The sequence below is a fragment of the Rhinoderma darwinii genome, chromosome 10 (genome assembly GCF_050947455.1).
Source record: "Rhinoderma darwinii isolate aRhiDar2 chromosome 10, aRhiDar2.hap1, whole genome shotgun sequence".
In the NCBI taxonomy this organism is placed as follows: Eukaryota; Metazoa; Chordata; class Amphibia; order Anura; family Rhinodermatidae; genus Rhinoderma; species Rhinoderma darwinii.
The window spans coordinates 79,266,177-79,292,036 of record NC_134696.1 but is presented as its reverse complement, the minus strand read 5'-3'; the positions used below and the strand labels follow the sequence as shown (position 1 = coordinate 79,292,036).

Genomic DNA, 25,860 nt, shown 5'->3' with positions numbered 1-25,860 from the left:
CAAGTTCTACCCCGCTAACTGCATGTTCAGTGAGCAGCATGCTCCGCTCAAGATTGTCTATCGCCCTTAGTGTTGCATTTTGCTCCTCCACATCTCTAATGCGAGCTTCCAGGTGAACAATATGCTCACATCTGCCACAGAGGTATTTACCCTGGAAATCCGGCTCCATTTGTATAATGAATAGGGGTAGGGAGACGTACAGGTGAGCCCTAATCTTACCCGCAACTCAGTCCCTGCCTAATTGCACGGCCTGTCCTAAGTGACGGCGTACAATTGGGCGAAGGTCTCTATGCTCAGTAAGTGCAAGACAAGGGCACACAGAAGCAAAAGGGGGAAGTTGGGGCAGTTGCCCACGGAAACACCGTGAGCAACAGGCAGAGGTGAACGAGCCAAATTAAACCAGTAGAGTACGTAGTAGCAAAATCAGATCAGGAGAATAGTCAGGCAAGCCAGGGTCAATAAGTTACAGTGGTCAATCAGGTAAACAGCAGGAATAGCAGAGCCAGGAAACCAGACAATCGCAGGCAAGGAACATGCTGCAAGTGAGGGTATAAATAGACCAAGGGCGAGATCTAGAACCATCAGTCCAGGCTGTGATAGGTTCTCCCTCTCCTCAGCCTGCAAGCCTGAGTGGTAACAGATCGCATCACTCTGGCAGATCTTGGAGCTGATGAAGGCTGATTAACCCCGGGCGTCGACGCAGAACCTGTGTCTGGCAAACCCTTTACAATTTGTGCATACATAAGGCACACTGTACACTGAAGAAAACCTCCAATCCTGCTGTCCATTATCCCAGTTACAAAAAAACTGTGAACAATTGAAAAAGTAAAAGGAAAAAGAGTAATTGCAGGGACTTTAAAGAGGCTCTGTCACCAGATTATAAGTTTCTTGGGGACTTACTCACACAGCACGGCGTGATCTCGCGAGATCACGCTGTGCTGTCATTCACAGAAACTTTACCGAAATGTCAGGAGTGTGAATAGAAATTGCGTCCTGGCTGGAGGCAATGTCTATTCACTCTCAAGACACTTCGGTAAAGTTAATGTGGGAATATGTGACTGCACAGCGTAAACTCTTGAGATTCCGCTGTGTTGCGAGTACTGCTAAAAATGAATGGAGAGAAGTGTATGACGCTGATTGGTCAGCGTCATACAGTTCTATTTAAAATGCCCAGTTGGTAAAAATGTAAAAACACGCCCAGTTGTCTATTAAGAAACAAATTAGCATGAATCTAAAATAGGTCATAACTTGCTCAAAATTAATAGTTTTTGAAAATAAAAAACACTGTTGTTATCTACATTACAGCACTGATATACACTTATAATCTGGTAACAGAGCCTCTTTAACTCCTCTTTTTAAATTTGGTTTTGTAACTCCACTTATATCACAAGCCACTTAATTCAGCTAGACCAAAAACAGAGCAAGCTCAACTGAGGCCTGCAGGCTAATTTATATCACCTGCGATCAGTTAACCCCTCCCCTAGTCAGCTGCTCAGCAGGAAAGAAACCGCAAAGAAAAATCGTTTTTTAAATTGTGTCAGTTTTTGCTATCTTCTATTTGTAAGCACTCAATTCCGTAATCTCACACAGTATCACACACAGGAACACAGCAACACAATCAGTGGGTTAATTAACTCCATTTATATCATAAACCACTTAATTCAGCTAGCCCAAAAACAGAGCAAAGGATTATAAATCACAAAAAGGTTAACAAAAAACAATGATACAAGAGGAGGAGGATGAAGAGGATTATGGAAAATAAGTAAAGGGACATTCAAATTACTAGATTCTGTGGCTGGGGAATTTAGTATCAGGCATTCAAGAAAAGGAGAATGCATAGTGTCTTCAGGATTCCCACATCCGTTCAAAGGGTTCAATGTTTCTTTGGGTCAGTGTTGTAAGCTTTTCATTGATCATATAGTAATTTAGTCTCCGCTTGATTTCGGAGAAGTCGAGAGCAGGTTGTTTCTATGCTCGTGCTATTGTTTGTTTTGCAGCCAAGAAAAAGTAGAAAAAACATTTTCTATGGATATTTTAAGTAAGACTTCCCAGAGGCATTTACTGATATTAAAGGGAATGTGTCGCAAATTAAACCTTTTTTTTTAAGTGTCGTTACTTATTTCTATTATATTTTTTTACGTTTTTTGCTGTATTTATTTATTTTTTCCGTATGGTGGAAAGTATTAAAAATTAAATAATAATTTGACATGTTTTCCAATGTTGGCCACCAGGGGGAGCACTTCCCAGAATTACAGCAAAGTGAATAAGGCAAAGCAACCTGACTCACAGCTGCTGTAAATGTGGGAGGGAACCTCACCCCCCCTCTCACAAGCCAGGTAAAGGTGTCTTCAAATTGCTAAGCAGTGTCCGGCAGCCATTTTTGGTGTGATTCTGCAGCTGGAAGAAGTTATAGGACACACCAAAAGGCTAAGTGTATGTTCACACGCTTACTAAACAAAGGGAAAACAGCTCCTGATTTTCAGCCATTTTTTAATCAAACTCGCGTTTTTAACGGCCGTTTTTTGAGCTTTTTTCTATAAAGTCAATGAAAAACGGCTCCAAAAATGTCCCAAGAAGTGATGTGCACTTCATTTTGGTCGGGCGTCTTTTTACGTGCTGTTTTTGGAAAACTACCACGTAAAAAACGCCCTGTCGGAACAGAACGCCGTATTTCCCATTGAAACCAATGGGCAGATGTTTGTAGGCGTTCTGCTTCTGATTTTTCAGCTGAAAACATTGTGTGTGAACATACCCTTAGGGTATGTGCACATGATAACTGCATTTACGTCTGAAATGACGGAGCTGTTTTCAGGAGAAAACAGCTCCGTCATTTCAGACGTAATTGCTCGTACTCGCGTTTTTCAATGAAAAACGGCTCAAATTACGTCCCAAGAAATGTCCTGCACTTCTTTGCCGAGGCTGTTATTTTACGCGCCGTCTTTTGACAGCGACACGTAAAATTACAGGTCGTCGGCACAGTACGTCGGCAAACCCATTCAAATGAATGGGCAGATGTTTGCCGACGTATTGGAGCCGTCTTTTAAGGCGTAAATCGAGGTGTAAAACGCCTCGTTTACGCCTGAAAATAGGTCGTGTGAACCCAGCCTTGGAATGATGAAAGTGAAGTGAATGACTTTTCAGTTGACCGGTTCACACGCTGTGTATTTGACATGTTTTGTTTTGCACATTTTACGTGCAAAAAAACACATACTAAACGCTTGATTACATTTGATTTTGCGTGTTTGGGGGATTTGTGTGTGTGTGGGGGGGAGGGTGCTCGCCGCTCATTCTTCAAAACAGCTGATAAGCGGCTATGAAGTATCAGCGGCGCCCGTGCACACTCCGCTCTGCCACACACACACGGGCAAAGTCTTAAAGGGGTCGTCCAGGAAAACATGGCGCCACACCTGTCCACAGGTCGTGTGTGGTATTACAACTCTGTCCTATTCACTTCAATGGAGGTGAACTGCAATACCAGACACGACCTGAGGACAGGTGCGGCGCTGTGTCTCCAGTCCAGACCCCTTCTGTCCTGAGATGACCCGACGGGGGAGGCGGGTGTCAGAGCCACCCACCGCCATCACTGCAGACAGAACCACACAACTACGGCATGAGGGCAGGGCTTGTCCTGAGTGCACTGTCTCTTGTTATGGACAGATTTATAGTCACATGAACCCCGTCTGATGAACCGGTAACCTAGGTCCGATCACATGACAGAGGGGGATCCCCAAAAACCCTGTGCACCCTCAGCCCGTCCATCCAGCCCTTTCCTGGTTATATCTGCGTCAGGGAAAGCTGGGTGACCACCATTACCCCTCATACTGGAGTGTTTAGGGATGTGACTAATGAACCTCTCACTCTCCAGTGGGAGGGGTAATGGTGGTCCCCCAGCTTTCCCAGACCCCTGAACGGTAAATCTCTCTAGTTGTGCTGAGACTGTTTGGGGATGTGACTAATGAACCTCTCAGTCTCAGCACAATTAGAGAGATTTATCATTCAGGGGTCTGGGAAAGCTGGGTGACCACCATTACCCCTCCTACTGGAGTGTGAGAGGTTCATTAGTCACATCCCCAAACACACTACATTAGGAGGGGTAATGGTGGTCACCCAGCTTTCCCAGACCCCTGAACGGTAAATCTCTCTAGTTGTGCTGAGACTGTTTGGGAATGTGACTAATGAACCTCTCAGTCTCAGCACTAGAGAGATTTATGGTTCAGGGGTCTGGGAAAGCTGGGTGACCACCATTACTCCTACTGGAGTGTGTTTGGGGATGTGACTAATGAACCTCTCAGTCTCAGCACAATTAGAGAGATTTATCATTCAGGGGTCTGGGAAAGCTGGGTGACCACCATTACCCCTCCTACTGGAGTGTGAGAGGTTCATTAGTCACATCCCCAAACACACTACATTAGGAGGGGTAATGGTGGTCACCCAGCTTTCCCAGACCCCTGAATGATAAATCTCTCTAATTGTACTGAGACTGAGAGGTTCATTAGTCACATCCCCAAACAGTCTCAGCACAACTAGAGATTTATCGTTCAGGGCTTTCCCAGTACAGTTTCTTCATGTGTCCTTCACACAAGGGAGGGGGGCCATTAGGGGGGGGGGGCGTTGGGGGGCCGTCAAGGGGGGGGACGTTGGGGGGGGCCGTCGGGGGGGGGGCCTGTCGGGGGTCACCAGAGCGGCAGTCTGTGAGAGAGAGAGTGGGACATGCAGAGACGTACATCTTACCTGCAGTGCAGCTGGTCTTCAAGATGGCGCCTGCTCTCTCCCTGCAAACAGCTGCTCTGCTCTGTGTGACTCTGACCTGCGTCTGCGCTGTACAGAGCCATAGAGCAAAGTCAATGGAACGGGTCCCGTTCATTGACTCCTATGGACTGTAGCTGCCGTATTCCATGTCTGTATGTGTCGTTAATCGACACATACAGAGATGAAAAACAACATGGCAGCCCCCATAGTGAAGTAAAAGTTAGAAAAAAGAAAAAAGTAAAACACAAACACACACATAAATAAAAGATTTTATAATAAAACACTAAATGCAAATTGATATCAAAATATTTTTTTCCGTGACACTGTTCCTTTAAACCTAGTCACCAATTTAATAAGATTTTGTCCAGAAGTTTGACACTTTGGGGCATTCCGACCAGATTTGATTCATAGTACTAGATGAAGTGCAGCCTCTAAAACAATTGAGGGAATAGTCGGGTACTGTATGGACAATTCTTGCAGGGACTAGGTACCAATGAAGTTAGGGCTCATTCCGACGAGCATGTAACTCCTCCGTGTGACAGCCGTTAAATTAACGGCCGTTACTCGGATACATGTATTTCAATGGGGCTGTTCACATGGCCGTTGTTTCAACATAGTGTGTGAAGGGTCCATGGAAATATAGGACATGTCCTACTTTCTTGCATTTTCACTCATCCCGCCATAGACTCTAGTCTATGAGGGATCAGTGATAAAGCGTCTCGCGCGGCATCTGGTGTTTTTCTTGTAATGCAGAAAAAGTCAGGACTCTCTCATAAGATAACAAGTTATAAACTAATGTAAGGCCTCTGATTGTCTATTGTTGGAACATGTGTCAAATAATTCTAATGCAATAACAATAATAACATTTAATATAATCAACCGTCTCTTACTATCATGAGAAATTGTTTCAAATATATATATTGATATTATTATTTTGAATTTCTATAGTTAAAATTAAAATATTTTAAAATAATTTTTTTATTGTTTATTTTATATGACAACTGCATGTGAAGTTAATGTGCACAGGGCCTTGTCATTTTTTATTTTTTTTAGCACACAGGAACTCTAATTTCGGAAAAACAAAGAAGATGACAAGAGAAATACAGTTCTGTCCAAGTGTGACAGTGTTAGCCACAGGTCAGTGCAAACCACTCTGCTAGTAACTGGTCTGTATTAATCACTTGCTATGGATCATTGGATCAGTTCACCTCAGCACTCAAATACAATTTAAAGCACCAGCCTCTGTGTTCATTCAATGACCATCTAATAGAAAAGAGAGAGAGAGAGAGAGCGAGAGAGAGAGAGAGAGTCTGTAGTTTGGAAGATTCTTTCCACATAAAACTCTTTAACTTTTAAAACTGTTATTATAATTTCAAAACAAAGGAGCGTCATCATTCATCAAAGTCTGAAAAGTGTAATACCCCAAATCTTGTCATATTTACTAATTTTCCAAAAGGTAATTAGTAACTTGATCACCATTTCCATTCCACAAACACTGATTATGATTTGACATTTCTAATGAGTCGCAACATATTTCTAGAAAAATTGGTAACATGCAATAACAAGTTGGGGATAATATTGTTTTAACATTTTTGTAACTTGTATAGCATGTTTCAGATAATGTGTCCTATCATTTATCAAAATCGTCAGCTGTTTGAGTATTTGACTTCAAAATCCCAGTTTTCTATTTTTATGCAGTGTGCATAGCTCAAGTGAGATTTATATAATAATAACTATATTCTGCTCTATAAGAAAGCTATTGTCTGTATATAACTCATACTCAGATCCTCCTGACTTTCATGCCTCTTAAACAAAATGGCTGCGTGAATGTGATTAGTCAAAATCATCAATGAAGCGCCAGCCTTAAGGCTCATTCAAGAATTGCCTCATATATATATATATATATATATATATATATATTTTTTTTTTAAGTCACATTGCACTAGATGTATAAAATCCAGCACGTAGCCATGCAGTCACCTTGACAAACATTTGTGAAAGAATGGGTCGTTCTAAAGAGCTCAATGCATTCTAACGTGGTACTGTAATAATTGTAACAAGTCAGTTCGGGAAATTGCTTCCCTCTTAGATATTCCACGATCAATTGTGAGTGGTATTATTGCAAAGTGAAAGCATTTAGGAGCCACAGCAACTCGGCCAATAAGTGTCAAACCACGTAAAGTAACAGAGTAGGGTAGCCGAGTACTGAGGCACATAGTGCATAAAGTTGCTAACGCTCTTATGACTCAATACCTGCAGAGTTCCAAACTTCCTCTGGCATTAATATCAGCACATAAGCTGTGCTCCAGGAGCTTCATTACATGTGTTTCCATGCCGAGCAGCTGCATGCAAGCCTTACATCACCAAGCACAATGCCATGCGTCGGATGGAGTGGTGTAAAGCATGCCGCCACTGGACACTGGAGCAGTGGAAACGTGTTATGCGGAGTGATGAATCACGCTTCTCTATATGGCAGTCTGATGGATGAGACTGGGTTTGGTGAATGCCATGGGAACGTTACCTGCCTAGCTGAATTGTGCCAACTGTAAAGCTTGGTGTAAGAGGGATAATGCTATGGGATTGCTTTTCAGTGGTTGGCCAAGGTCCACTAGTTCCAGTGAAGGGAATTCTTAATGCTTCAGTAAACCGAGACATTTTGGACAATTGTAGCTTCCAACTTTGTAAGAACAGTTTGGGATAGGCCCTTTTCTGTTCCATCATGACTGTGCCCCAGTGCACAAAGCAAGTTCCATAAAGGCATGGTTTCATGAATTTGATGTGGAAGAACTTGACTGACCCACATAAAGCCATGACTTAAACTCCATCCAACAACTTTAGAAGAAACTAGAACGGAGATTGAGAGCCAAGCACTCTTGTCTAACATCAGTGTCTGACCTCACAAATGTTCTACTGGACGAATAGACAAATATTCTCACAGACACCCTCCAAAATCTTGTAGAGAGCCTTCCAAAAAGAGTAAGAGCTGTTTTTGCTGCAAAGGGATAGACCAACTCCATACTAATGCCTATGGATTTAAAATGGGAGGTCATAAAAGCTCCAGTAGGTGTAATGTGTAAGTGTTCCAATACTTTTGTCCATATATCGAATAACTACTATACAGTACTGCATGTTTCTATGGCTTCCGTCCATTGTGTCCACTGTTCCGGGTTTATAATTTAACAGAGTAATGGAGCTAAACCATTGGCTAAACAGAGAACTTGAACATAATTAAGGTTCTGTTCACATTTGTGCTGGAGGCTTCATTCCAAGCCTCCATTGCAGATTCCATCGGATTTTATAGAAAAAATGGCATTATAATTTAATGGAATCCGTCGGTTACTGTGATATCCGTCCATTATTGATAGAAACTACGATGCAAACTTGAAAATTCTTACAACTTACTGCAGGTTGAGGAGCAACTTATTTCTGTATTCTGTATTATCATTTTCTTAGTTAAATCAGTCAAACCCTCCCAGCCTCATTATAATATATATTAGTATGTCACAGCAAACTGATGTACTATTATGTCATGGTGATGGTGCAGGCACAGCGACCGTGGCATCTAAGTGGTTACAGAGGAAGAATGCTCCCTCTGTTACCCCAACGGCACCCCTGCAACGCAATCCTGAGGTGCCGATGGGTTGTCAACAAAAGCCACTGCATCTTTCATGTGTTTGTGCTTATTAGGCAGGGTCTATTGCAGGGCCTGTCAATAAAGCAGAGTATTGAAATACATTATTGAAGCAATCAGAGGACCACACATTCAAGTCCCATAGTGAGACTAAGGAGAAATAAATGAAATAATTTCCACTTCTTTCATTAAAAATAAACTTGTTAAACTAGATAAACTTATTGTGCAAAAATAGTAATAATAATAATAATTAAAAAAAATACATATTTATTATCACCGCAATCTCAACATCAGTATAATAAAGTAAATATTTTATTTATACTGTATAATAAAGCCATGGCTTTTGGAATGTGTCAATATAAAAATGAAAAAAAAAAAACGAAAAAACAATTGCTGCAGCCTGAAGGCCAAAGTAAGTTGTGTTCTTAAGAGGTTAAAGCAATTTAGGTTGATATATAAGGCCTGAAAGACGGTAGATATTTTTGCCACATATATTCTTCTCTATATTAAGTAATTTGGGCGCTGGCATGTGGTTTCTTTAGGCGTATTTCGTGCCTGTAATGAAAGTTTTTGAAAAATAATACATGTGCTTTAAAGTCTATATTATCTCCTGAATTCTTGTCTCAGTCTTAATGTCTTCTTGGCTTTTAATGGTAACATTTTAGTTGTATTGTCAAACAAAGACATTACTTCTGAAATTACAGTGAATGCATCTGCATAAACATAACATTAAAGTCAAGCATTTGCATACACTAGCAAATATCCATATAAATCCAAGTCATGGCATGCGTTTAACTATATAATATAAACATATAAAAACATCTTTAATGGACATATGCTAAATGATTGTCTAGTGGCTAAGTGCCATTTTTACAAAGCATCAGAGCATTTCTTGCTGTAGGACTCGGAATAAAACAGTTAAGCCTCTCACAGTATAGGCTGAGAACAATCAATATGTTTAAAACAATATTTTTTAAGCCTTTAAAATATATAACGAAAATGTTTGTTAAAGCACCACTTTTTTTATTTAGAAAATTGATCAACTTGGCTTGACTCAATATTACGCAGTATGTCAGTGATGATTATTGATAATCGTGGCTTTAATACATACATAAATATATACAGCACAATACATGTCATATAGGTCATTTCTTAGTTTTTTCATTCATTTAAACGTCAATGAAGGGTTAAAGAAAAACGGAACATTTTAATACATGTAACGGGCCGTCTATACGCGTTGATGCTGTCCTATTTGTATAGAATTTGCAAAGCCATATACATTTCTCTTAGCTCCAGCAATCACTTCTATTTTCAGTAAGCCTGTTGGAGGTGCGACAGCATGTGCATGAGCTTTTCCCGTCTCCAGGAAGTTGAAACTGTGAGTTATCTCTATCAGAGCCACTTTTTACCCTCCTCCCATTGTATTATTTTGTACCTGCTCGGTAAAAATGGGTCAGGGTCACCTCCCTTTGACCCTTTTTATGTTTAGGTGGTGGCCTGTTTCCTCCAGTTTCTAGATTAATTAGTTTTCCCTTTGGCTTCCAAAGGAAAGTTTTTAAGGTGCTGATATCTATGAGATGTTAACCTGTTAGTGACCGGCCCATAGTGTTTTTACGTCGGTCACTAACGGGCCTTATTCCGATGCAATAGACTTTTTACGTCGCTGCATCGGAATAAGTAAACAGAGCAGGGAGCTGTCAAATCTCCCTGCTCTCAGCTGCCAGAGGCAGCTGAGGGCTGGGGGCGTCCCTGCTCTGCCGGGTGAGATCGATATTAGTATCGATCTTACCCGTTTAACCCTTCAGATGTGGTGCTAAATAGCGTGCACCGAATCTGAGTGGTTTTGGAGAGAGGGAGGGAGCTACCCCTCATCCCACCGACACCCGGCGATAAGATCGCCGAGTGTCTGTGTCTTCGATGGCAGCCGAGGGGCCAAGTAAAGGCCCCCAGGTCTGCCTGTCGTGAATGCCTGCTAGATCATGCCTCTGGCATGACCTAGCAGATGCCTGTCCGTTTTACACGGACAGGCATAATACACTGCAATACAGAAGTATTGCAGTGTATTATAAATGTGATCGGATAATCGCATAGTGAAGTCCCCTAGTGGGGCTAGTAAAAAAGTGAAAAAAAAAGTTTCATAAGAAGTGAAAAAAAATAAATTAAAAACCCACTTTTCACCCTTACAAGCTGCTTTATTATTAACAAACAAAATAAAGTAAAACATTTACACATATTTGGAATTGCCACGTCCATAACGACCCCGACTATAAACTTATTACACCATTTAACCTGCACGGTGAACGTTGTAAAAAATAAATCTTGAATCTAGCCTTAAAAAACATGTGATAAAAAGTGATTAAAAAGTCGTCCCACAAATAAAAGCCCTCCTACAATTGCATTGATGAAAAAATAAAAACGTTACAGCTATGGAGACACAAAAGCAAATAATTTTGAAAAAAAAGTGTTTTCACTGTGTAAAAGTAGTAAAACATACAAAAACTATACAAATTTGGTATCGTTGCAATCGCAACAACCCACTGAATAAAGGTTTTTTGTTATTTATACCACACGGTAAACGGCGTAGATTTAGGACGCGAAAAAGTGTGGAAAAAATGTCAGGTTTTTTTCTATTCCCCCCCCGAAAAAAGTGAATAAAAGTTAATCAATAAATAATATGTACCTCAAAATTGTGCTATTACAAAAATACAACTTGTCCCGCAAAAAACAAGACCTTATATGGCTATGTCGACGCAAAAATAAAAAAGTTATAGCTCTTGGAATACGACGATGGAAAAACTTAAAAAATGGCTTGGTCATTAAGGTTTAAAATAGGCTGGTCATTAAGGGGTTAATTCCATCCACCTATTTTTACTTAGCAGTGACTTTTTCCATTGTGTTTCTTCTTAAGTTAGACATGAGTTTCCCTTCCAGGAGCTTATATTGCTGTGGAATGGGTCTGTTTTTTTTAAATTAAATTAAGTTTTTTATTCGTGTTTCTCAACATAGAAATAACAAATGACATTCCTGGGCATATTTAACAATTGTTGTTGGTCACGCAGGGACTGAAATGTACGATGGGGATTAATAAATATTGCACTCATATATGCATAAGATTAAAAAAGATGTAGGAAATAAACACACAAAACAAATAGAAACAAAAACAGTGCTCATGTGTGAGAATAGTATTGCTATCACATAATGCATTGCATCATAATCTTGTATTAATATATGAAAAGACCTTGGACCAAAGGAGATCCTCTCCCAAGAGCTTTATACGAAGTCTAAAGAGCAAGAAAATGTCAAATAGAATCAGGGATTTCTAATTGAATAATAGGTACTCCAAATCTCCCATCTCACATCCAACTTCAAAACGAGTGCGCATTTATGGCTAGAATTCTTTCCATACTATAAGCAAATTGTACAGTCTGGCAAAGTTCTTTAGTGGTACAGGGAGAGTCTGATTTCCAGGATTTCGCAATCACAGATCTAGCAGCAAGAATGATGTGACCTGTGCAGCCGCAATTCCCCCAAAAATCCACGGGAGAATTGCGGCCTTATTCATTTCTATGGGCCCATGCACACGATGGTGGTTTCCATGGTCCATGCATGGCCCAGGAGCCTGGACCGCAGAAAGAACGGACATGTCTTATTACGGCCGTGTTCTGTGGTCCAGGCTCATAGAAAATAATGGACGTGGCCATGTGCACGGCCCGCGACTTGCGGGCGGCTCGCGGATGACACTCCGCGGCCGTGCACATGGCTACGGTCGTGTGCATGAGGCCTAAGGGTGGAATGGGTCTGGTTTTTTTACATTGTCATCTTGTACAATCAGCAACATTTTAAATGTGAAAAGAGTCCAGTTTGTCCAGATTTGTCTTCTAGGGGAAAGGGATTGTTCTTCATCTTTCAAAGGACATTATGGGTTCTTTATTTTCATAGACCTTTGGGCCGCAAAAAATGGGAGTTTGTGCATTTGTCGGCTGATTCCTGCCCTCTTTACACAGGGCAATGAATGGGAATGAGTGTTTGTACAAGTGCCCTTTCGCAGAAGCACTCACAACACAAAATCTACTACAAGAAGATATCTGAGTTGTCATGCTTGTAATGTTCCATTGGCTAAGAAGAAACACTGTGCAGAGGTTGTCTCAAATGCAAGTTAGATCAACATTCAGAAGTGGTGTCCCAGGAAGTGATGACATGGGTTCAGAGGGGTCAACTGTTCCTTATGCTTCATACATTTCTTTTTGTCTGGTTGAGTGAAAACACCCTGGTGCAGTTTCTCCCATCTCAAGAAGAAAGCTTGAAAAGCTAGAATTCTGTGGCCTATGTCCATTCTAGAGAAGAGCTCAGAAGCATTGATAAAGTCATCTCTTTTTCTTAAAGGGTAACTAAACGTTCAACAAATTTCTGACATGTTATAGTGACATGTCAGAAGTCTTGATTGGTGGGGGTCTGAGCACTGAGTCGCATCGTTTCTGTTCAGCTTTCTACGGAAATCAATGTAGCGGGCTCAATAGAAAGTCTATGAGCCCGTGCACCGCTACATTGGCTTTCCGGAAAAAGCGGAACAGAAATGAAGCGGCTCAGCACTCACACGAGCGCTTCTGCCGCTTTATTTTAGTGATTAGTGGGGGTCTCAGTGCTCGGACCACCACCGCTCAAAACTTCTGATATGTCGCTATAACATGCCAGTAGTTTGTTGAACGTTTAGTTTCCCTTTAAGACAAAGAAGATGAGTCTAAAACTGTCCTTTTTCATCTGGATAAAATTATCAAGCTTGTCAAAACCATAGCAAATGCCTTACTGCACTTTCCCAATCTCTTATTGGCAGAGCTATCCACCACCATCTGACACCACCACAATGATGTACATAATCCCGCATTGTAGAGCCAGCTACCCATGGCTCAAATGATAATATGAGCAAAAGAGCATGCAGAGGAAATAGTGGCATAAATATATATATATATATATATATATATATATATATATATATATATATATATATATATATATACTAGTATTTATATATATATATATATATATATATATATATAAATAATAATAATACGGGGTGGGGGGGGTGACTCACGATTCTGTCATCTGGGCCAGATGGGCAGATGAACAGGGGGCCGCCTGCTGGCCGTCCAAACAATTAAGACCGGTGGCCAGTTGCCTCTCTGAGGGGGCAGCAGCGCCAATGAAATCAGCCCCAGCCACCACCCACTTCTGCACTAAATGTACCTGCCTTACAATGACACTGATTGGCAGGGCAGAATGAGTTACCCCACCAATCAGCGCCTTTCAATGATGCTAGCGGCACGATGATGTCATCGCACCGCTTCCGTTGTTGAAAGGCACTGATTGGCAGGGCAAGTCATTCTGCCCTGCCAATCAGTGCTTTTCAACTACTCTAGTGGCGCGATGACGTCATCGCAAAGCTTCCTTTATTGAAAGACGCTGATTGAAGGGGCAAATAATTCTGCCCTGCCGATCAGCGCCGTCGTTCAGCCCCAGCAGACCTGCTCAGAAGAGAGCAGGCCTGCATTGACATAGGACTGCTTGGGAACGGGATCAAGGTGAGTATTTAAAGTTTGTTACAAACCAGTGTCTCCCTGGAGCGTATGGTAGACGCCATTACACTTATAGCCTTACTGAAATACAGTGATTGTGACATAGGCCTTGGATAGGCAGAAACGTCTCCTTTAAAATCGCCTACCTAAAAGGCCAATACCTGGAATAAAGCATTTTGAAAAATCCATTTCAGTGCATTCTTTGAGTGTTTGTGTATATAGCTGAATATAAAATTGAAATCATACTATTTAGTTACAGTATGGTGATATTTTAGCATTGTATAATGGTATAATTTGCAATCTTTATACGTCAGTATATCAGGCCATGATCTAGAATAATGAGCATGTTCATTATACTCGTAGAAAAGCAGTGGATTTTTTGGAGTTGGAGCTATCAGGAACTATTCCTCTTTCATTTACACCTGTTTTAATAAATCTCCCTATGTCTTGTATAGCTGAAAGGTGGTCCCATGTACTCCAGCCCAACACTGGCGGCTGCGTATGGCCTGCGGAGGGACTGTCTGCTTAAAAATGCCAGGGCTAATTAAAAGTCCCAGTCCGGCCCTGGCTGTCATGGAGGGTTTCTTAGAAACCAAATTACCGGTAAGTCTAAATCTATTTTCTCACTTACCCTCCATGACAGCACCACAGGAGAGTTAACAATTTAAAAATTTAGGGGGAGATTATAGTGTGAAGAACTTTCCTGCCAAAGGAAACATTCCCAACAGAAGCCAGATTAAGTCTGTAATGATTAATAAATATATACAAAAGAGAACAAGGAGTCATACACTATTTATATATTAAAGTAGAAAAATCTCAACTTTTATTTGATCATAAAAAATGGGAAATATAAAATATACAGGAGGTGGAGCTGTAATATCGCATGTGGAATCACATAGCCAACATTTCACTGGTCCTGTGAGACATATGTTTATTATAATGATTAATAAATGCATGGACAGAAACCAGGTAGCTGCTTTGCAGATCTGATCTAAGGTAGCATCTCCTCTTTCAGTCTAAGACACAGACATTGCTCTAGTAGAGTGAGCTTTTACATTTTCTGGGGGATTGAGGTGATAGATTTGGTAAATTTCAATGATAGCTTTTTTATTTGCATTTGCTATAGTCATTTTGGAAGTTTTTGTGCCTTTATAATGACCTGCCTATTTTAGGCCTTAATGACCAAGCTATTTTTTTACTTGTTTCCATGGTCTCAATCAAAGAGCTATAACTTTTTTATTTTTGCGTCGACATAGCTGTATAAGGTCTTGTTTTTTTGTGGGACAAGTTGTATTTTTAATAGTACCATTTCGGGGTACATAGAATTGATTGATTAACTTTTATTAACTTTTGGGGGAATAAAAAAACAGCAATTTTGACACACTTTTTTGCGTCCTTAATTCACGCCGTTTACCATGTGGTATAAATATCACAATAACTTTATTCAGCGGGTTGTTACAATTGTAACGATACCAAGTTTATATAGATTGTGTATGTTTTACTACTTTTACACAGTAAAAACACTTTTTTTTCAAAATTATTTGTTTTTGTGCCTCCATATTTCAAGAGCCATACCTTTTTTTATTTTTACGCCAATGCAGTTTTATCAGAGCTTTTGTTTTGCGAGGTGACTTGTAGTTTTTATTGGTACCATTTTGGAGTAGATGCGACTTTTTTATCACTTTTTATCACATTTTTTTAAGGCAAAATTCCCAGAAAACAGCAATTGTTTTTTTAATTTTTTATGACGTTCCCCCTGCGGGTTAAATAATATAAAACATTTATATTTGGGGTCGTTACGGACGCGGTGGTACCAAATATGTGTTATTTTTTGTACTTTGTCTTAATAATAAAGCATTTTGTAAGGGGAAAAAGTGGGTTTTTCATTTTTTTTCACTTATATTTTTTTAAATGAACTTAATTACCCTTTTTTTTACTTTTTTAGTGCTCCCACTAGGGGAATTCACTATGCGATCATCCGATCGCTTTTATAATACGCTGCAATACTTTTGTATTGCAGTGTATTAGTGCCTGTCCGTGTAAAACGGACAGGCATCTGCTAACTAGTGGCAGACATGGGGGCCTTTATTAGGCCCCCCAGCTTTTTTTTTTCTTTATCAAAGATTTTTATTTTGAAAATACAAAAAATATAACAGCATACACATTGTTTCATAATTTTGCAAACTTTGCACGCAGTGCAATATAATAACTTCAATATCGCATAAAATTTACAGAAACATAGAAACAGCAGTAGGAGGTAGCCTCCTAATCAGCAAGTATAAGCTAAATAAGAAATGCAATGAGAATACCAGTACCATAAGTGCAGCGGAATTAGTGCAATATTTAGGGAAACCAGTCCCCACATTTGAATAAGAGTTGTCACATATAGGTGCACATTATACTTTAGACTAACACAGACACAAGACAACAAAGGGAAACACATACGGACATAGCACATAAAAGTTGGCATATAGGTGTTTCAAAAGAGGCCATCCAGCCAGAGAGTTAGATCAGTACCACCCTGGAATCCGGACCACACTGCCCAAGTTCGGACAAAGAGCTCAGATTTACCCCGATCAGCGGACATCAACTCCTCCATCCTCATAATCCCGTTCACCTCTGTTACCCATTCCTTCAAAGAAGGCACAGTACTGGACTTCCAATGACGAGGGATCACTGTTCTCGCTGCAGTCAAAAAATGCCGAAAGACACCCTTTTTGAGGTGTGGGAGTGATCCAGGAACCATGGAAAGTAAGCCAATGGAGGCTGAAGTCTGGACCTCAGTATGAAAAAGTTTGTCACCAAGATCAAAAAATTTTCCCCAAAAGGGACGGAGCTTGGGACAGTCCCACCAAATGTGCAACATAGTTCCAGGAGCCTCCCCACACCTCCAACACTCTTCAGATACATTAGGAAATATCCTATGCAGCAAAGCAGGACACCGGTACCATCTGGTGAGTATCTTATAATTTTTTTCCTGAGCGAAACACGAGGTCGGTAACTTGTGCGCCAGGTAGAAAGATGTGCCCCACTCTTCAGCAGAATGTCGAGTCCCCAATTCCTCATCCCATGCTGTAGTGAATGTCAACTGAGAGTAATCGTATTTAAGTAGAAGGATCCCGTGTAAGTAGGACAACACATGAGAGGGGGCAGCAGTCAACAACAAATAGTGCTCCAGAGGAGTCTTATCCTGCAGCAATACAAGACAATCGCCCATGGAGGAAAGATAGGAGCGCAACTGAAAATAGGACCACCATATTGACCGTCTCCCCAGGCAGGCCTCAGAGACAACAGTCTGTGACAAAATTTCACCCTCAGGTGTAAGAGTCTTAGCCAAATAACCACCGTCCTGTCTCTCCCAACAGAGGAATGTGTCCACACCCACCGCCGGAGGGAAGGAAGGGTCATCAAAAAGAGGAGTCAGAGGACCTGGACGGTGAACAAGGTCCATCGTAGCAACGATCCGCTCCCAGACTACAAGAAACTGACGTGTGAGGGAAGGCAGAGAAGATGAAGGTCGCTGGAGAACAGACAACCAAGGCAGAGACGACAGTGCTAGGGGAGACATAGCCTTCTCAATGTGCACCCATTGCTTACCCGCATCTGAGTGGAACCAGTCTACCAATCGCGTGAGACTGGTCTATCAGAGAACGCAAGGATTCTCTCGCTGTAGTAAGTTCCGCAAAAATCTGAGAGGAAAAAACGCGCTTATGGCAGGATTCAAGATCCCGTATCTGAATAAGGAGCCGCGCAATAGCTACCCCTTTTTCCCGCTTCAAACGTGCCCCATGTTGTATCAGGACTCCTCTAACTACACACTTCAGCGCCTCCCACTGTAATGGTAATGGGGTGGTTTCATGTGCATGTACCTCAAAAAAGCCAGTTAGCGAGTCCTTAAGGGCTGACACACATACTGAGTCACGCAATAGATTATCGTTAAGTTTCCAAGACTGGAAATTGGGTACCGAGCTAGGAAATGTAAGTGTCAGAAATACGGGGGCATGATCCGACCAAACCATAGGGCCCATTTCAGAAGTAGGATGCCAGGTAAGCAAATGGTGGCTAACAAGAAAGGCGTCCAGCCGACTGTACATATTGTGTAGCGGGGAGAAGTAAGTATACTCTCTTACATGAGGGTGCAGTATCCTCCACACATCAATCAATTGCATGGAATGCATCACAGTCTTCAAGGTTCCCAAGTGGGACTTCGGAACCGCAGACCTGCCCGTGGAGGTGTCAAGTCTGGAATCGAATGGCAGGTTAAAATCACCGCCCACAATTAAGACTCCCTCCGTGAACTCCTCCAATTTCCGCAAATACGTGCAGCACGCCCGAGCCTGATCCTGATTGGGGAGGTACAAATTAGCCAAGGTGAACAGCTTATTCGGAATGGACAGTTTAAGAAACACATACCGACCACCTGGGTCAACTAGGACGTCTATGAGTTTATGAGAAAGTGACTTATGAAGACATATACTAGCGCCCTTAGACTTGGATTCCGAGTTGGCACTGTGGAACCAGACTGGATAATAACGATTCGTAAACTGTGGAGTATGGCCCACCTGAAAATGAGTCTCCTGTAAAAACAAGATATTTACACGCTCTTTGTGCATGTTGTACAATATCTGCGAGCGTTTTTCCGGGACATTAAGCCCTCTAGCATTAAAGGTACAGATTTTCAACTGTGCCATCTCCAACGCATGTAGTACGAGCAAGCCCAAAAATGTGCTACAGCGATGAAGAGAAAGACAAGACAGACAAGGAAGGGAGACACGATAACAGAGACAAACAAGCGGGTGAAACAAGCACCCACTCCTTGATCTAATCAAGGAGAAACAATCCAATATACACCGGATATAACCAGTGAGACCCTAAGAGGAGAAGTGTCAGGACAAGGTCTAGCCAGCGCCCCGCACCCCCCAACCCAGCAAATTTTATATATCAAATAATGATATAACAGAAAAGAAAGGAAAACCAAGGCACTTAGCATGATACCCCAAAATAATTAAATAAGGGTGTACAGCATTAGTAGGGACCTAAAGAAACCCCATCAGAGAACACCCCTGAATACATTCATTGTCAGCATAAATGCACATACAGGTTAGCAATAAAGGAAAATAATAAAAATTATAAACATTCACATTTGTAGCGCATTGACAGCAATCAATCAGCATCAGGTGGCCACCAGATCTCCAGCAGCAATCACCTAGAACAAAATGCAGACCCAAACAGCAATGTCTACATGAAACTCCGGATACAATTGCCTCAGATGATAAACACAATAACCGTTGCAATTAAACTCTGACAGCAGGCCGCAAGTGGGAGACATTAGAAGGGTATCACATCGGCTCAGCAGGACGACCATCATGATGCCTCATAGGAGAAGCAGGAGAATGACCTCGCCTGCGAGACCGTGGACGCGGCGGCGGGATGGGAACATAAGTCCAATCAGGAAGAGAAACTCTAGGCAAGCGAAGAGCAGCACAGAAATCCGGAACATCCCCTGGGTCCCGAACACTCAGCAGTGTCCCATCCCTGCGAGCCTGCAGCTGAAAGGGGTAACCCCAGTAATAGGAGATCTCGTGTTCTCTCAAGACATCCAGCAAAGGACGTAGCACTCTGCGCTTGTCCAGCGTCATCCTGGACAAATCAGACAGCAGCTGGATCTTGACCCCCTGTAATAAAACCTCGCCTTTATCTCGGGCCTTCCTCATGATCTGCTCCTTAAGAGAAAAGAAATGGACACGGCATAGCACATCTCTAGGCCTATCCGGATCCGGGTTACGAGGGCCTAGAGTCCTGTGAGCTTTATCCAGCTCCAGAGGATCATCAGCAGGGCGCCCTAATAATGCATTAAAAAGAGACTGTAAAGCAGGGATGAGTTGACCCGGAGAAATATCCTCAGGGATGCCCCGAAGCCGAATATTATTACGGCGATTCCGATTCTCATGATCCTCAGCAAGGTTAAATAACGCGTGAATCTGATGAGAGTGTTGATCCAATCGGTCGGCATGAGAAACTTGCTGCTGTGTAATAACGGAAACATCGCTTTCCGTCCGCTGGACTTGATCGGACAATTGAGATAGATTGGTGGTAAGAGATTGTATCTCTGATTTATACGTCGTCTCAAGACGGTTTACATAACGCTCCATGTCCTGTTTAGTGGGCAATGCTGATAACTGTCGTCTCAGGCCCTGTAAATCATCCCCTAGGACAGCAGAACCACTCATGTGAGAGGAGGGATGAACAGCCAAATCTCTGGGAGAGGTAGAAGGCAGCAATGCAGACCCCAACACATGAGGGGAGGATGAAGGAGAGACCCGGCCGCCATGACAGGCACCACGTGGCGAGCAGTCCCGCGCAGGCAGCGCCATCACAGCCCCAGAAGAGCACGGCTCTATCCCATCCAGCAGGGAGGGAAACTGCCTCGGAGAACCCGAGATCGAGGAGAAGGTACAATCAGTACCTGATGCAGCAGCGCCGGCCGCAAATGACAGCCCCTCTGGAAGCGAAGTCCCGGCGCCATCTCATCTCCCTTCCAGCGGCGCCATCTTAGAAGATGTTCCAGCAGCAGCGTCGGTCAGGAATCGCTGGATGGAGCCGGCTGAAGACATCTGCCGTGTACAATAAGGAGTCCCCGTGGAGGCCTTGGATTTCCTGACCATCAGGTAAGTAAAATGGTGCTTATTAATGTGCTTATGATCGGGTTAGGGAAGTGCAGGAACGGAGCTCTCAAGCAGCACGTCTGGTCAGCGCCATGTCCAAGCCACGCCCCCAGGCCCCCCAGCTTTCATAGAAACCACCGACATCCTGCGATCAGGGTGCTGGTGGGATTAGAGAAGGAGCTCCCTCCCTCTCTCCAAAACCACTCAGATGCGGCACTCGCTATTGAGAGCCTCATTTGAGGGGTTAAACTGGCGATATCGATCTCACCCCTTCGAGCAGGACTGCTCCCAGGCTTCAGCTCCCGGAGGTAGCCGGGAGATTAAATTGCTCCCTGCTCTGTTTATTCTGATGCAGCACTGTAAAAAGGCGTATGCATCGGAATAAAGCTTGTTAGTGGCTGCCGTGAAAATGCATATTGGTGGTCACTAACAGGTTAATCCCCAGAACTGGAGAAAGAGATTCTATTCTGTCCTCCAAAAATTTGTCAACTCCAAGTATTTCAGTATGGTTTTGCATACGTCCAGGGAGTGGAACTCTTCTTCCTTTTTGTTTTTTGGATTTTGGCAGAAAGATGGGAGTACAATGTCCTGAGAGATGTGAAATTCTGATACCACTTTTGGTAAAAACGTGGGGTCTGAACAAAAAAAATAATTCTGTCTTCCATAATTTTTAGATATGGTTCTCTTGTAGAGAGCTTGGATTTCTCCTACTCTGCGGGCATGTCCAGGATTTTTGCTATGTTGGGATGAAGAATATTTGGCTTTTCATCCCCACACCAGGAAAGGAATTTCTTCCAAACGTTGTTATATATAGCATTAGTCACTTCTTTCCTGCTTTTTTTTTGTAGTGTATGGATTACTATTTCAGATTGTCCTTTTGATTTTAGGATGGAGGCTTCAGAAGCCAGGCTGATAGTTGCAACCTTTGAGGGTCTGTATATAAGATTGGTCCTTAATATAGGAGATCCTGAGTTATTGGCAGTATCCATGGTTCTGTTAGTTTTAGACTGTTTAAAAGTCCGAACCAGTCCCAAAGGGGGGGGCAATTAAGATCACCTTTGATTTCTGAACCTGATTCTTTGTAAGGTTTTTGGTATCAGTGGAATTTGGGTTCAGAGAAAAGAATAGAGCAGTTTTTGAGTTTTTCTGGTTCGCAATTCTTGTTTTAGGCACCATTCAGGTGGATTTAAATCTTTCTGACTTAAGAAATCTGCCTGGATGTTGGAAGAACCCTTGAGATGGGAGGCTGAGAGGGATAATAGTCGAGGCTCTACCCAAGTAAATATCTGGCCCGCCAGGATCTGTAGGATTTTTGTCTGGTATCTTCTTGATGTCTCAGGTATGCAAATGTAGTCATATTGTCTGAATAAATTCTCACATGTGAGTTTAGGGTTAGATGTTCTGTTACTTTTAGGGACTCCAGGATTGCTCTTAACTCTCTGAAATTTGAAGAATGATGACATCCTGACCAAATCCCTTGAAAAGATCTTTGATCCAATGTTGCTCCCAAGCAGGGGCGTAGCTAAAGGCTCATGGGCCCCGATGCAAAAGTTCTTATTGGGCCCCCACTGCAAACTTCTCATGGCCGACGGCCCACAGCTTTCAGTTGCATCACTGGGTCTCCTAAGTTACCCAACAATGCAGCACTAGCAGACAGGGGTGTCACTAAGGACTTAAAGCATCATGGGGAAATAGCCCCAATACCAGTGGCGTAACTACCGCCGTAGCAGCAGTAGCGGCTGCTACGGGGCCCGCGGCATGAGGGGGCCCATGTCGCCCGCCGGCACGGGCCCCCACCATGGCCGGAGGCTCCGCTAGCAGCCGCTATGGCTGCTACAGCGGGACGCCACTGAACACTACGGCAGAGCAGGGAGGTATCTCCCCGCTCTGCCAATAACTGGTTCCCGACCGCTGGCTGTATTTTTACGGCCAGCGGTCAGGGACGGGTCCTTAAAACCCGAGCCATAGACTTTCTACGGCTCGGGTTTTAACTTGCTGCCCGCGCGATCTGGCAGCTGAATGTTGGGTCTCCAGCTGTCAGTGACTGCCGGGGACCCTGAGGAGAGGATAGAAGCAGCTTTCGCTGCTTCTGTCTTCTCTGATCACTTGTACACAGCGCTGAATGAACGCTGTGTATAGGAATAGAGACAGCAGCAGCGGCGCTGTCTCTATTCCTCCCGGTGATCATGTGACTGGTCACATGATCGCCGGGTGCCGTTAGTGGCAGGCTACTGCTGGGTCTTACTAGACCCAGCACAGCCCTATTAGTGACAATCGTCACTATGAGAGGGCTGATTTCCCCTGTAACTGGGGCTGCTGTGCAGCTCCAGTTACAGTGGAAAAACATGGTGTAAAAGAAAGAAAAAATATATATAAAGTTCCCCAAAGGTCTTCTTTGACCTTTGGGGGACAGACCATAGTAATAAAAAAATAATAAAGTAAAGTGCAAAAAATTTTTAAATAATAAATACACATAAAATACCCACCCCCCAAAAAAAAAACGTTCCCCCCCCCCCCGCCAATCATTGCTGTAATTCTAGCGCTGACCTAATTACCCTAATATAGACATGTAATATATAAAAATTTACGGTAGACAATGACGATCACAAATAAAAGGTCTATTTTAGGGTAAAACTATGTTATTACCAAAAAAAAAATAGCTGAAATGTAAAAAAGCTTATTTTTTTACTATTATTTTCAAACTTTATGAATAAAAATTATAAAATAGCAAAAAAGGTGTGTATAAAAACGATAAAAAATGAAACCTGCATGGTCTACGGAAAAAACGTCGCAAAAATCACATCGTTAGCCCAACAAATAAAAAAGTTATAGCCGTTCAACTAGCGCGTGCTAAAAATGGCTAAACGGTGTCTGGTCCTGAAGGCGCAAAATAGAGCAAAAGACATGTATCCCCCCCTCTCCACAGGACATGTATCCCCTCTCCACAGGACATGTATCCCCTCTCCACAGGACACGTATCCCCTCTCCACAGGACATGTATCCCCTCTCCACAGGACATGTATCCCCTTTCCACAGGACACGTATCCCCTCTCCACAGGACATGTATCCCCTCTCCACAGGACACGTATCCCCTCTCCACAGGATCTCCACAGGACAGGGGATACATGTGTGATCGCTGGCATTGATAGGGAGAACGGGGGACTGAAAGTCCCCTGAAGTTCTCCATCACAAACCTCGGACTTCCGGGGTCTGTGTCGGCAGCTCCGTAGAAATGGATGGAGCGCCGGTCGTGCTTGTGCGGATGCATGACCAGCGATCCTTTCATTTTTATTGAGCTGCGCAGACGCCGGAAGTCAGAGCTTTCAGTCCCCCGTTCTCCCTATCGCTGCCAGCGATCGCACATGTATCCCCTATCCTGTGGAGATCCTGTGGAGAGGGGATACATGTATTTTGTAGGACACACTGTAGGTCGCATTTTTTTGGGAGGGGGGACGCTGTATGGCGTTCCCTACAGGGGGGGGGTGGCTCTATGGCGTTCCCTACAGGGGGGGAGCTGTATGGCGTTCCCTACAGGGGGGAGCTGTATGGCGTTCCCTACAGGGGGGGAGCTGTATGGCGTTCCCTACAGGGGGGGAGCTGTATGGCGTTCCCTACAGGGGGGAGCTGTATGGCGTTCCCTACAGGGGGGGGGGGGGCTGTATGGCGTTCTCTACAGGGGGGGGCTGTATGGCGTTCTCTACAGGGGGGGCTGTATGGCGTTCTCTACAGGGGGGGCTGTATGGCGTTCTCTACAGGGGGGGCTGTATGGCGTTCTCTACAGGGGGGGCTGTATGGCGTTCTCTACAGGGGGGGCTGTATGGCGTTCTCTACAGGGGGGGCTGTATGGCGTTCTCTACAGGGGGGGCTGTATGGCGTTCTCTACAGGGGGCTGTATGGCGTTCTCTACAGGGGGATGTATGGCGCTATCTACAGAGGGGGGGCTTTATGGCGTTATCTACAGGGGGGCTGTAAAAAAGGCACTATCTACAAGGGGGGGGGGGTTGTGTGACACCCAGGGGAGGGGGGGCCCCAGTCAAAAGTTTGCTATGGGGCCCAGTCTTTCCTAGTTACGCCCCTGCCCAATACATATGTGTCCCCCAAAAAATAATGTGTGTATGTGTGTGTGTGTGTATATATATATATATATATGTGTGTGTGTATAGGAGACAACATATCTATAGCACTACGACCCTATAACCTATGGATAGGATTAGATACAGGGGCTCTGCAGACAGTATCACACATAATAGGATTAGATACACAGCTCAGCAGACAGTATCACATATGACAGGATTAGATACATAGCGCAGCAGACAGTATCACACATGATAGGATTAGATATAGGGCCCAGCTCGCTGACATTGCGGCTCCAGCGCTGAACCAGGAAAGGTAAGTATAATAATTGTTTTGCTTATGTGTTACTAATTATTTTCTTGTGTTTTTTTACAGGTTCGGTTGTTGAACTACGTCGGGTTCGAGGACTACTTCAATGACAGGGTTTTTTTTATTCTCAATAAAATGGTTAATGGGGTTTGTGTGTGTTTTTTATTTCAATAAAATATTTTTTCTATGTCCTTGTATTTTTTTAAACTTTATTATTACCACCTTAGTAATAGCTGCTGGCTGATTGACAGCGTCCATTACTAAGACAAGGCTTAATGTTAGCAGGTGTACCCACCGCCACCAGGGGTACTGGGAAGAGCCGGGTACAAACCAGTACCCGACCATCTGTAGTATTAGGCTGGGAAAGGCCAAAATCAGTGGTCCTCCCCACCCTGATAATGCTAGGCTGCTGCTGTGTTGTATCTGGCTGGTTATGAAAATTGGGGGGGACCCCACATCGTTCTTTCCAATTCATTTTTATTTGTTTTTCAAAAATGACGGGGGGTCCCCCACATTTTTTCATAATCAGCCAGATACAATAAAGCAGCAGCAGGTTAGCATTATGGGGGGGTTGGGGGGGTGCTGTTTCTGGCCTTTCCCAGGCTGGTAATACCAGCCTTCGGCCGCCCCATTACCCGACCATCACTACAGATTATTGGGTACTGGATCGTACTTGGCACTTCCCAGCACCCCTGGTGGCGGTGGGTACCGGGGTAATAATGGGGGTTAGTGTTGCACCGGCAGACACTAATCTTATACTGTATAAGTGCTGTGACGTCAGGACCTCCACTGCGCTCCAGAAGCAGGAAGGTAAGTACTCTTAGTTACTATAGTAACGGGCCCCGTGGCCCCAGTTACTATA

At 43.2% G+C, this 25,860-nt stretch overlaps 1 long non-coding RNA gene across 1 annotated transcript in view; it reads left to right on the top strand.

Moving 5' to 3' along the window:
* LOC142661505 (uncharacterized) overlaps positions 1–25,185 on the top strand; it is a 45,084-nt gene extending 19,899 nt beyond the window's left edge. The window contains exons 3-4 of the long non-coding RNA XR_012850755.1: positions 5,803–5,886; positions 25,065–25,185. This is a non-coding gene — a long non-coding RNA (uncharacterized LOC142661505). The remainder of the gene's footprint in view (positions 1–5,802; positions 5,887–25,064) is intronic.
* Positions 25,186–25,860: the final 675 nt, after the last annotated feature.